Below are 13,081 nucleotides of genomic sequence, written 5' to 3' on the forward strand. Positions count from 1 at the left end.
ATTCTTACATTTTTCTTAAGATAAAACTCCTTATGAGAGTAATTTTTAACATGTAACTAGAGGTTCATCCACACTGCTGATTACCGATGATTAAATAACATGTTATCCCGTTATTCTTTAACATTTTTTTTGCAAGTGTTTATTTGGTGATAATAAAGTGAATATTTATATGTAAAAAATGGCATCGCGTTATCCACCGCCTACTCAACCTTCTTTCAAGAGCGATTTCTCATAAAATGTCGTGTTTAGAAATTCCAGGCCTTAATTAATCAAGAATACCTCGTTCTTTTTTTATAAAATTAAGCTGTTAAGGACCAAAAAAAGCCCATTTCTATGCAATTAATCCTTTCTTTATTCGAGCTAATGCATCACTTTTTTATGAGCACTGAAAGAATATTTTTATCCCTTTTTCGTTATCAAAAAAAAGTTTGTGATATATTAATGTCAGGGGATCGTTTGTATGCCACCGACTGACATAAATGTCTCTTCGTATTATTCAGGTCTATGCTTCTTGTTGAAGAAGGTTTATATGAGAAACCGATTGTTTGGAAGACACTGGTAAGGATTTTGTCTGCTTTATGCTATTTCACTATGAAGAAAAAAATTACATGCAGTTCATTGAGCATTTTTTTATTCTTTTATTTAGCCGGTTTCTAAATTATTTAGAAACAGGATATTTTATTGTCCCTACCCTAATCCCTATCTATACTTATAACAAAGATGAATGCATCTTTGGCGCTTTATGGGCCAGATTGTTTGATCCAAAGCAGTCAAATTTGGCACATAAATACGTTAAAGAGTGGGAATGTGCACTTCAAAGCAATTTTTTTTTATAGATTAATAAAAATTTAAGATAAATTGTGCTTTACACTATTTTTCTATAAAAAAAATTACATACAGCTCATTGAGAAAATATTTTATTCTTGAAGTTATTTAGAAACCAGATATTTTATTGCCACTACATCTAATTTCTATAATACTTGTAACAAAGATGAAAATTTAAGTGAACTAGATTGTTTGATCTAAAATCACCAAATTTGGCACATATATATTTGCGTATATAAAGTGCAAATATCTAGGGCAATTTGTTGAGATTAATAAAAATTCAAGAGAAAGTGTGCTATTTTACCATGATAATTTCTGAAACAATTGCATCACACAAGTGAATTTTACATCTACGAACAAAAAAAAATGTATATTATTTAATGAAACCAATATTTCCACATATTATTCTCACTATTTAATTACTTTTACTAAATTAATATTTTTTATTGTTGAAGTGAAATTTTAGCCCTTTTCGTTACAGCTTTTTTTTTTGCGTTTTTTCCATTTTTGAGATCCAGGTATGAAGACACAGCTTCTTTCCTACTTAAAGTAAGTTTCAATATAAAGTATGCTATGAAAAATCTCGAAATTATATTGTAGAATTATGGTTTACTCTTAAAGAGACCATGAGACCGCTTGTCTTCACTTTACTAAGATTTTTAAATAGATTTTTTTTATTGTTCTTCCACTACAAACGTTATTTAAAGAGAAATTTCAATGTTGCTTATATTTGTGTTTAAGAAATTCAATAACATATGAAAGTAATAAGAATAATTAAAAAATGATTTTTAATTCATGTATTTTCAGGTCGTAAAACTTTTTTATTTACTGAGAAAGAAAAGGATATTTGCTGCAAAAGACATTTTTAAGTTTAAATGAATATATACAAATTAAATTCATTTATCAAAAATGCAATTTCCTAATTATTTTTTGAAATTGAAATAGATTCGATAGTTTGTCCAATTGCCCTTCAAAATTTTGATGGAAATTAGATCGTGGCACATAAATTGGGGGATAATTAGTTTTAGTTTTTTTTTATTGAAAATTAATACTAATTTATATTAATTTATTCACATAACTTTTTAATGAATTTGCTATAAATTGGAATAATAATAAACATTTTAAAAAGGTGACCTGTGACGAAATGAATACATTTAATTTTTTGCATAATAAAGTAAAAATTTTTCAGAAAATTTAATTCTTCAAAAGTGCAGATGTATTTATAAAAAAATACTACAGACCTGAATTTATTTCTATGGAATTCCTAAAATAAAGACATATCAATTTTTGGAAACTTTCCAAAATATGTTAATTACGCTGTTGATTTTTCATTCTTTACTTTTTGATCAAAATGTATCCCGTTTTTTGATATAGCAAGTATTGCCCTGTGAAGTTGCCGAAAACATAAATTTTAATTAACAGTTTAAATGATTTGCTCGCAAGCTGTGTGTGTATCAAAATATATTATTTTAAACGTTTAAACTAAAGTACTTTTTTTTCATACAAGCATAACGTATGACCTATAAACATACTAGCAATACTATGAACTTTTAAGAGAATTAACACAATAAATCATATCATTACCAAAGTAGAATGTGTGTGTTTGTGTGAAATCTAATTATATAATAAAGAAAGTGAAAAAAATTAATCAATTAAATGCTTTTGCACAATAATTTCATAATGCACTGGCTTCAACGTAAAAACCTTTTTTTTTTCCTGTAAAATGTTAAGAAAGTATTATTTCAAGAAAATATTTTCTATTCCATTTCAAAACGAAGTAAAGGATAGATTTTATTTATTAAAAGAAAATCTACTCATTTTGAAACACTAGTATGCACAATTATAGACATACGTATGCATAAGTGTATATATAACCTTATATATATATATATATGTATGTATAACCTTACATAGTTATTTTAAAATTACTAATTTAATAATTCCTATTCTGTCTTCGTAGCCTTATTTATTAATGAAAACTGAAATAAATGCATATTTCAAAACCTTTACTTTATGTAAAATAACCTTAATACCTTGGGGAAAATTCAAAAGATACTTTTCTTCATTCTATATCAAAAATATTTTCGACGTAAAATGCATTACTTACTTATTTTATCAATCCTGGATCCAGTTACCTCCCCTGATATAACTCGATATTGTTACAGTTAACTTATATAGGTCTTCTGGTTGTGATCTGAGCTTGAGTTTGATTGATTTAATGTCCACACCCCCGAACAACCATGTAGGAACGAGTAGCGGAATAAAACACTACTTAAAGTCCTCTATCGGTACTCCAGTGACAATTTCTGAGCTCTGGTCATCAATCAATTGTTCACTTTCGCTCCACATATGATCTCGGAGACAGGGAAATCCTTAAAGGGAAGCTCGAGGACATCCATCTATGTTACTAGCATTAATAGATGGATTACTTCAAAGGTGTTGCTGATTGCAGCTCTCTGCACTCCGAAGCATCAGTTCCATTTCCATTCCTTCAACTTAATAACTAAGGCTAACATTATTACAAATATTTGATGTTGTTTAACTGAATAATGGATGCTTCAATTCTTTTTATATATTTTTAGTATTTTTAACATGCTGTTTGGCATTATGGAAGTCTCACAAATATGTCGCTTTCATTTGGTATCGATTCATTTCTTTTTCTTTCAATTTTGAAAAAAAATTATAGTTTTAGCTTCACTTATGTACGAAAATGCGTCTTCAGTCTTTTTTTGTCCGATTGTATTCACTGTATCCAAACAAAATGAACTCAGGTAAGATTATGTCTATATCTTTTAATCCTTGCATATAATAATTAGCAACTCTTGTATGTGTGTGTAGGGGGTGGGGAGAGAAGATTTAAGTTGATATGCTTTTATATATTTTCTAATCATATATAAAAACTTCAAAGCTCCAGCTTTCAACATCGTATAACGGCAATTATTTTGCAATTCCGCATTCTCAATTTGTATGGCATTCTTAATTTTAATTTAGTATTTAAAAAATAGAAAATAATTGATGAGATCTGGACTAAAATATCTTTATTAAAATCTTATGCCATGGATGAAATTAAAAAAATATATATAAAATATTAGACAAAATTTAATTATTAAAGACAAAAGTAAATAAGGGAGAAATGTAAGAGAAAATTGAATGATTGTGCTTTTACATTAGAATAAAAAGTTTCTAATCTATAACAAAAAGTTATAAGTATTAAAGAAACCCAACATGTAGAAAGCTGAAAGATGTCAAATGTAAATTTAAAAATTCTGAATTTATTGTAAACAATAGAGTCGTATAAATAGGGCAAAAAATTAATTTCCATCGTTCCGAATCTTATTTTTTAAGAAAAATGACATGATATTTTGCGATTTCGGTAATTATACGGTTGTTTCCCAGAAAAAACTAAAATGTGAAAAACGTTTACATTAGGGAAAATGGAATATGAATACAATTTGTTTCAATAGCAGATATATTTCATGCATATATATTCCGTTGTTCCAAACCACGCTACTTAAACTCGTTATCTCTGCTATTTAAAGTTTTTCGAGTATGTTTTTTTCACTTCTGATTAAATTCTGTCCATCCATTTTTATCCGAAGATTAAAAATCATAATATCATTTGAAACTAAGTAACATCACTTTGCAAATGTTATTCAAACATATAAAAAGAATTTATCAGCATTTTTGATTTACTACGATTACTACATACTTGAATTTTTTGAAAAATATGCTAGAATGGAATTGAAATAGCATAATAGGTATTTTTTTATCTGAAACAAGGAAAAAAGAATAATTCTAAAATATTACTCAATTTTAGAATATAAATTTTTCTAAATAAAACGCTTTTGTCAATAGAATTATCAACTAATTAAGCTATCGAAGCGTTTTACAACATTTTATAGATGATTTTAATATGAGCTCTAAAAATTGATGATTACTCTTGATATTTCCTCCCCCTTCCCATTCTATTATCTAAGTGCAAAAATTGCTAAATATATTCTATTATCTAAGTCCTGTAAATTGCTGTGACGATTTTTTTCTCCATATTTTAATTTTTTTCACTACGATTCGATAGATCACGATGTATGTTAATGTAATCGTATTGATTTTGCCATTTTGCCTTTTTATTGCACGTGTTCAGCAATGGTGAAACACTATTAGAAAAGTGTATTTTGAACTAAAAATTTAATTAGCCAACATTCGAGAAAACATTGTATAGGTAAACAAAGTTAGTACTGAAAATTTATTTTCAAAGTGTTCTAAAAAGTATTTTAGTGCAATAATATAATCGAACTTCATTAGGAAGTAAACTGAATTTGTAATCTATTTCCCATTAAGTAAACTTTGGAGAATTCTTTCTAAATAAGCAATCACCATCCAATAAATAACCCTTTAACATATTTGTTATCTGATATCCAAATTTTTGCCTTGCACAGAATTTTAAACGATTATTGTTTCATAAATGACGTTATGCAATTCCCATGCATTATTCAAACTGCAAGCATTAATCATATTAAAAATCTGTATTCCAATTAAAGCAATAGAGATTAATTGGAAAATCAGTAAATGTAGAGTTTTTAAAGAGAAAAATTCTTAATAAAATAAAATAAGATATGCTAAGTACAGGCGCTTCGTAGCATTAAGACATATATTCGAATACTGAACTAGAATCTCTTTCATTTCTATGGATCATATGCAATCAACAGAATCCTCGAATGGAAAAATGAGAGAAGTTATCTTAGATCCAGTGCAGCTATGGTCTCAAATTTCAGAGTTTGAAAGTCACTAACATAGTAAAGATATAAAATTAGCAAGCCTGTAATACTAAAAATATATTATATCATTTACCTAAAACACATAAAATTGGTCTGTGCCAGTGAGTCACTAATTTTGAAACCAATTATGAAAGCATCATCAATTTTGTTGACAACTAATAGATTATTGATGAAGTACTTACATCATCCTCTTTTATGTGGATTCATGAAAACGCACATAAAATGTTTCTGTAGATAAAAATTTAATGGTTAGAATCCCTGAACATACTGTAGATGCAGAACAGAAAATCGATAATCTTAGAACTTGTATAATAATCTTAAGTAAATAGTTTAAGTAAGGTCTTATTTGTTTAAAAAAAATAGCTCGAAAATTGCATATAAATTTTCTGTACAACCACTAATATTTTCTAAATGAGGCTGAGACACGTTTCAACCAGTAATTATTCCATTCGATGTTATTTATTTTTAATTGGATATGTAGATTAAGATGTAGGTAACTACAATATCCAGCTCCTATCCAAAATGAGATATAGCTTCGAAATGGAGTGGGAAAAATTCCTGTTAGTTCATTAAGAATATTGATAAGATAATACATTTTAACAAGAAAATTCTTTGGATGCTATTGAATCTCCTCTCATTTTCCCTTTGATGGTGTACTTTCCAAATACTCTTTGCATCAAGCAGCAGAACTTCTTCTATTTCTGTGTTATCTAAAGTGTATAAGATTTTGATGATAATCTCCAAACAATAACTAGGTGGAAAGAGAGGACGAAATATACTGCTCAGTTTATAATTATAAATAATTATCTTATTTTTATATTTATTATGTCGGCCTATCGAAATAGTTTATTACCTTTTACAGTTTTCATGTTTTATTATTGAAGATTATTATTATTTTGAAGGTAGATCTTCCCTATCACGATCTTCCATGTTAGGTAAACAAAACAACTATCAAATTTGTATATATTTACAATATAAGAGTTACCTTTTTCTCTGCTTAGAGTACTTTGATATAAACTTGGTTGAGTTAGGCTTCGTTCCTGCGAAGTATGCGTGCATCGCCTAAACATGTTTTTCATTTGGACTCATGTTGGATGAAGGGTAATGATTTCATCTATAGAGTTAACTTATAAACTTTGGATAGACAGACATTTATATTAATATTTTAACACATTTTATTTTATTGTATGGTGATTGAAAGATTACAATAAATGTAACAATACCAAAATCCTTTCTCATATGTCAAACAAAAGACCTAATGTTAGAGCAAGAAAATATTCATAGGCATTTTTTTCAATTGGATACATGTTTTATACCAGCACATTTTATAAATAATTATTTTCTTTAGCGAGCAGCTGTGATAATGTTTTTCAAATATTTCTAAATAATGCGCTTATTTAGAAAATAATCATATTTTTTCTTTTAATTTTTTTGTAGCTGTACTACACAAATATTTAATGTATTTAAAAAATCTGAATATAAATTTGAAAAAGCAAATGACTCCATTTTAAGGGAAATTTTTTAAAAAAAAGAATGAAATTCTGTCTGCATTCTATCTCCAAGTTCATCTCATACATTGTATTTTAACTGTGTTTTGTTTATTCGGTTTCAGATTGCAACATAACATTTAAAAGATATCCCCTAATGAAAAAAATTCTGAAAATGAATTTAAAACATGTCTGTAAAATTCTGCAAATGAAAATGAATAAACCATTGAAAAAAAATTGAAATATCTTAGAATCCAGTTAAAATTTCCGAATGAAAAATTCAACTAGATATTTTCAGTGAATAAAAGATTAAAACTTATGGATGAATGCCTAATTAGAATTTTTCAATTTGTAGCAAATAAAAAATAAGCGTATATAAAATATGTATTAGTAATATGAATAATTTTAATGCAATACTTTTGGAGCAAAATTTGTTGTCTTTATATCTTTAAATCATAAGTAATCAAAGAAAAAGAAAAGATTTAACAGAATCTGATAGAAACTCAACTTTCAATATTTAATTGAAAATATTTAATAAACAATAAAATCGAACACACACTTCATTTTTTTATGAACCAACTTCATTTGTTTTATTTATAAATATCCACAGAAAAAGTTTAAAATATTAATATTTAGAAAAAAAATTAAATTTATATTTAAAATTTCACATTCCATTGAATTGAATGTACATTTATTTGAATTATAATATTCCAGTTACAGAATTTTCTTCCAGTTGCATTAAGAAATTAAATATAATTGAACATTTGATAAACATTCTATTAAATATATTATTTAATTTTTAAACAACTGCATATGAAACGTTTGCCAAAATTTTATTTCATCTTGCACATTTCATATAAGCAATATATATTGCATATGTGCGTTAATAGGACTTTTTATAAAATTGTGAAAATAAAAATACTTAAATAATATTAAAACTATTAATAAATTATAAAATGTAATACTTGCATATAAACGCAATGGACACATTAAATACATAATGCCTTCATTAAGCAATTGAAACTATATGTATTGATTCGAATTGTAATTAAATAAAAACTATACAAGAATCATAATCACCGAATGAAATGACTGTAATATCATGTAATCATTCTTGATCATATCTAATAATCATGTCATTACTAAAACATTAAAAATTAATCATTACTTAATTAATTCATATGACTATCAGCTATATGTCCACAAGAAAACTAACTTTTGATATGAACAGCTTTAAATATTACTCATTGTTAAATCTCCAAAGTAAAATGGATTTTCTGATAGAATAAAACAAAGCTTTTATTTACATATCCACATACATTAATGGAGCATTCAAAGGAGTGGCCATATTGCATTCCATAATGCACTTTAGATACTCCCATTCAATTGCAAAGACGATTTTGTATCCCGCTTTAAAAGCTTTGGTATCGCTTTCTTCGTATATACAAAAAATGTCTGAGCTTTCAACAATAACTAAGACAAATGGATCCCTGAGTCTCGAACTGTCTTTAAAGTCTCTGAGCCATGACTTGAAGGCTGGAATAAAAAATGATAGGTAAAATATATCCTCCAACATTCCCGTCTTTAAGTTTCAAATAAGGTGGATCGTCCCCGTTCCCATTCTACGCAAAGCATTATTTTTGTGACATTCAAAGATTGATTGAATTGTGCCGTTTCTGTCTCTCAGTTAAAAGCAGTTCCAGTAGAATCATAAATCGTAGAGCTGTAAAATTAATTGGTATTGTAGGGTTCTAAATGTTTTGGCTGCTGAAGGTTATTGCTTTTGAAAAATGAAATAAGTTTTAAATTTTCGTACAAGTGTGTGTGCGTTAAAAGTGAATGTCATCCAGTATTTGATAAGTACCTTATTAATTAAGTGTTGCATGATTCATGAAAAAAAAATAATCTATCATCACAAGTATCAGCATATTATTCAATATTTGTTTTAATTAAATAAGCTAAGAGTAATTTAAATATAAAGGTAATTATAAAGTTAAATGCAATTCCATGCTATGTTTGCGATGTGATTATTTTCCGGTCTTGTATTCTGAAAGCTATTTCTGTGATCAAACAATTCACAAAACAAGGCTCTTTCATCTGAGTATGATAGTCAATCTCAAATAATGCATAAAAGTTAAGTATATATTTTAACATATAATGGCTATTAAATTATAGATATATGCTCACATATTAAATAATGCATCAATTATTAGCTTGAAACAGTTGCTGCCATTTTTTAACATTGAAGATATATTTTGTTTTGACTGAAAATCAAAACTACGAATACGCGCAATACGAACAAATGATTTAACTGTGAAATACGCTATACGAACAAATGATTGAACTGTGAAATCCGCAATATGATATGATTGAGTGAATGAAATGAACCTAAATTGGTATTTTTGTCCATAAATCGTAGAAAAATGTTTACTTTTGAACTTCTTTTAATATTTTCTTAAAGTTTTATAGCAACAAAACTTATTAAACAAGAAAGCGGATTATAAAAACAACCACCTGTAAATCCATAATTTTTGATTTCATGTTCATTTTTATAGTGTGTGTCAAACGCATATTTCAGCTATTATGTGTTTCCAATAAACAGCTATTTATTCCAAGAATGTGTCATATTTTGCTTTCTAACTAGTTTATCATACCATCATAAGCAATTCAAGAACAAATAACTACATGAATTCAGTGCATGAAAAATTCAACACATAATGCAAGAATTCCAAATCCATTTTCGTTCGTTTTAAATCAGTTCTTTTGTAATCAAGATTGATTGAATTCCATATCAGATAGAAGAAAAGAGAAATAGAATTCTAGAGATTATCCTAAGAAGTACTAATGAGTTTTTCTAAGGAAAGAATTAAGATTATTTCTAGAAAATTATAAATTTCTGTTGAAGAAGATTCTTGAATGGTAAACAAAAAACTAAAAAAAAAAAATGGTATTAGCCTTCATTTTACTATTTTTATTGTACGTACATTTAAGAATTTTAATTTTCTGTCACATTATAATTAAATATGAGTTGTTGTTTTTTTTTCATCAAATGCTGAGCAACAATTAAATTCATAATTTGTATGAAATTTCTTGCAAACTTTTCACACATAATCAAAAAAAAAAAAAAGATAGACTGGTTTTGATATTTGAACAGTAATTAATTTTTAATTACTTTCATAAATATTTTAACTTTATTTTTGTTTGCTTACATTCCAAACAGGCGTTCATTATGCGAATTCTTTTGGTAACTTAATCTACTTTAATTAGTTTTTACATTTGTTTTGTCAAAAAATATAATTTTAACAGAATAACGTCAACAGTGAATTAGAACCGTAATTTTACAACTAATGAACAACAAAAATTGAAATTAAACATCTCTGGAGAAAAACATATTTAAATTATATCTAACTTAAAAACGGGATTTCTAATATAAGTGATTTAATAAATGAACTTTCAGATCTTTCTAACTTTTAAATAAAAGAAATACATAATTTTATGACAATTTACCTAATCATTTACTCATACCTGAAATAATATACAAATTAAATTCTTTAGCCTGACTAAATTTTATTAATAGGTAGTTGCTATTAATTTGCTTGCTTTTATACTTAAAATTTATAAGATGCAAAATTAAATCGAACTAGTCATAATTACATTCTTAAGATATGATTTTTTTATGTAATAAAGTTTAAATTTGCAAGTCTTTCCGAATTTTTTAATATTTATTGAAATTAACAAAATAAGTATTTTTCTCTTAATACACTTTTAAGTAAATTTCAAATTTCAACATAAATTTTATAATTCCCTTTTAAACTTGGTTTTATTACTTACATATACACTAGAAAATAAAACTATTTCAGAATATTCTTTTTAAGTGATTTAATTCCTATTTAATCATCCTTAACTAAATGTTTAGAATGGTCTGTACCTCAAGAAATGAAAATTATATTCATTCAAACTACGAGATAAGAATGGAGAATACATTATAGAAACGAAAATAAAAATAAATTTCAGTAATTAGGGAAAGCAATTTAATCTAAATTAGCTTACTAGAAATATTCTAAAATAACTAATTTATCCAAACTAATTTTCCCTGATAAAAATCGAAAACTAATTTAGTTCAAAATTACATATCTTTTCTTTAGAAAAAGTCGATTTTGCTAGAATTAACGTGGTAAGCTTAGCCTCGGATTAAATTTATTTGAATGAAAAGAATGAATTTTGCTTGTGATAGCATTTGGTGATTATGGTTTGATTTTCATTCCTTTGAATAAAGTTTTATGGTGTACTTAAGCGGACAAGTAAAAATACTATATATATATATATATATATATATATATATATATATATATATATATATGCTAATTTTAAAAGACGCATTTATCTGTGGTATAATTGTTTAAAAAAGATTTTTCTAATGTCAAATGACTACTTAAATATTATTGTCTTTTGTTTACATATATCATGATTCATAAGTAATTTTATTTCATATAGGTTTAAAGTTCCAAATTAGCGTATTTTACTAAATGAAAATTTACATTTAGAAAGAAGTGTTGAGAAAAAATATGATACAGAAAAAAAAATATTCTTCTGAAACAAAATAGTCAGAAGAAAACATAAGTCAGAGGAAAAAATATAGCATTCATCTGAAACAAAATTCAGCTACAAATGTCAAAATACAAAAGTAACTTAAAATGTATTGAATATTTTAATATTTCTTAGTAATCTTGTCTTCTTTTCCTACTCAACTCAACTAATGTAAAAAATATACCTAAAATATATAATTTTAAAAATATAAAAAATTAATGTGCAAGTAATAAGTAAAAGATATAAAAATTCTTAAGAATATAAATGCAAGCCAACTTTTTTTTTCCATTTCGAGTTTTATCAGAATATCCATTACGCCAAGAACACGTTCAATAAATAATATAATGATAATTAAGCAATTAAATAATCATATATAAAACATTCCTGGTGAAAGACCTTAATAAATGAAAAGTATTTAATCAAGACTAGAAAATATGTAGCTAGAGTTGAAAATGTACAGTAACCGTTTTGTCAAATGTGTCATTGTAACTTTATTCAAGTGTTCTTGTTTATATTCAGATAAGGTTTGAAATTTTGTAAAATATAATATTTAAGATTATAAAGAAATCTATTGCAACTATGGGAATGAAAAGTCTATTTTGTAAGGTTTTTTCTCATTTCTTTTGTGAGTATAATAATAGCTTGGAGCTTCTGCCCCTTTACCAGTAACGAGTCATACTTCTGTATGAAAATCTGGTGCAGTTGTTGATGTTTTAATGAGGATTATTATAAGTATTTTGATACTGCCCACTTTAAATTTCAAATTTCCTAGATTATTCCAAACTTTAAGATAGCACTGATATATATCCTTGTGATTACAAATAATTTAAGCCAGCTGTAACATTGGGAGAAATTTCATATGTAATTTAAATATATGGGGTAGTACCAATGCATTAAATGTACCTATAAACCCCTAATTTAATTGTTCTTAATGTCGTTATTGAAAAATTGGAATATAAAAATTGTGTTATTGCCTTTTTAAAATATAGAAAAATATTTTTTCTGTATTTGAGAATTTATATTTCTGAATTATTCGTATTTCTGGCTATCATAAATTTGAATAAATCCCCTGAATTAGACAAATTTATATGAATCAATGGATCTGTGTATAATTTCTGAAGGTGAAATTTTAACAACTGGTGATTTAATTAACAATAACTTTTGATAAAATCACGCATTATGTTTTCGCTAAACTATTTCCAAAGTAAATCATGATTAATTCATATTATTTATTAAAGAAACGTGACATGTATAAAAATGAGAATAAGACAACCATTTTCCAAATATATGTATAAGTTACCATTGTTATCTTGTGTTTATGATTTATGCCCATTTCAAAAGATTTCTAACCGACTAATTAAATTCAACTACCCCAGATGTTAATTTAAAAACAAAGCATTTCATTTT

This window comes from Argiope bruennichi, chromosome 8 (genome assembly GCF_947563725.1).
Source record: "Argiope bruennichi chromosome 8, qqArgBrue1.1, whole genome shotgun sequence".
NCBI classification, from domain to species: Eukaryota; Metazoa; Arthropoda; class Arachnida; order Araneae; family Araneidae; genus Argiope; species Argiope bruennichi.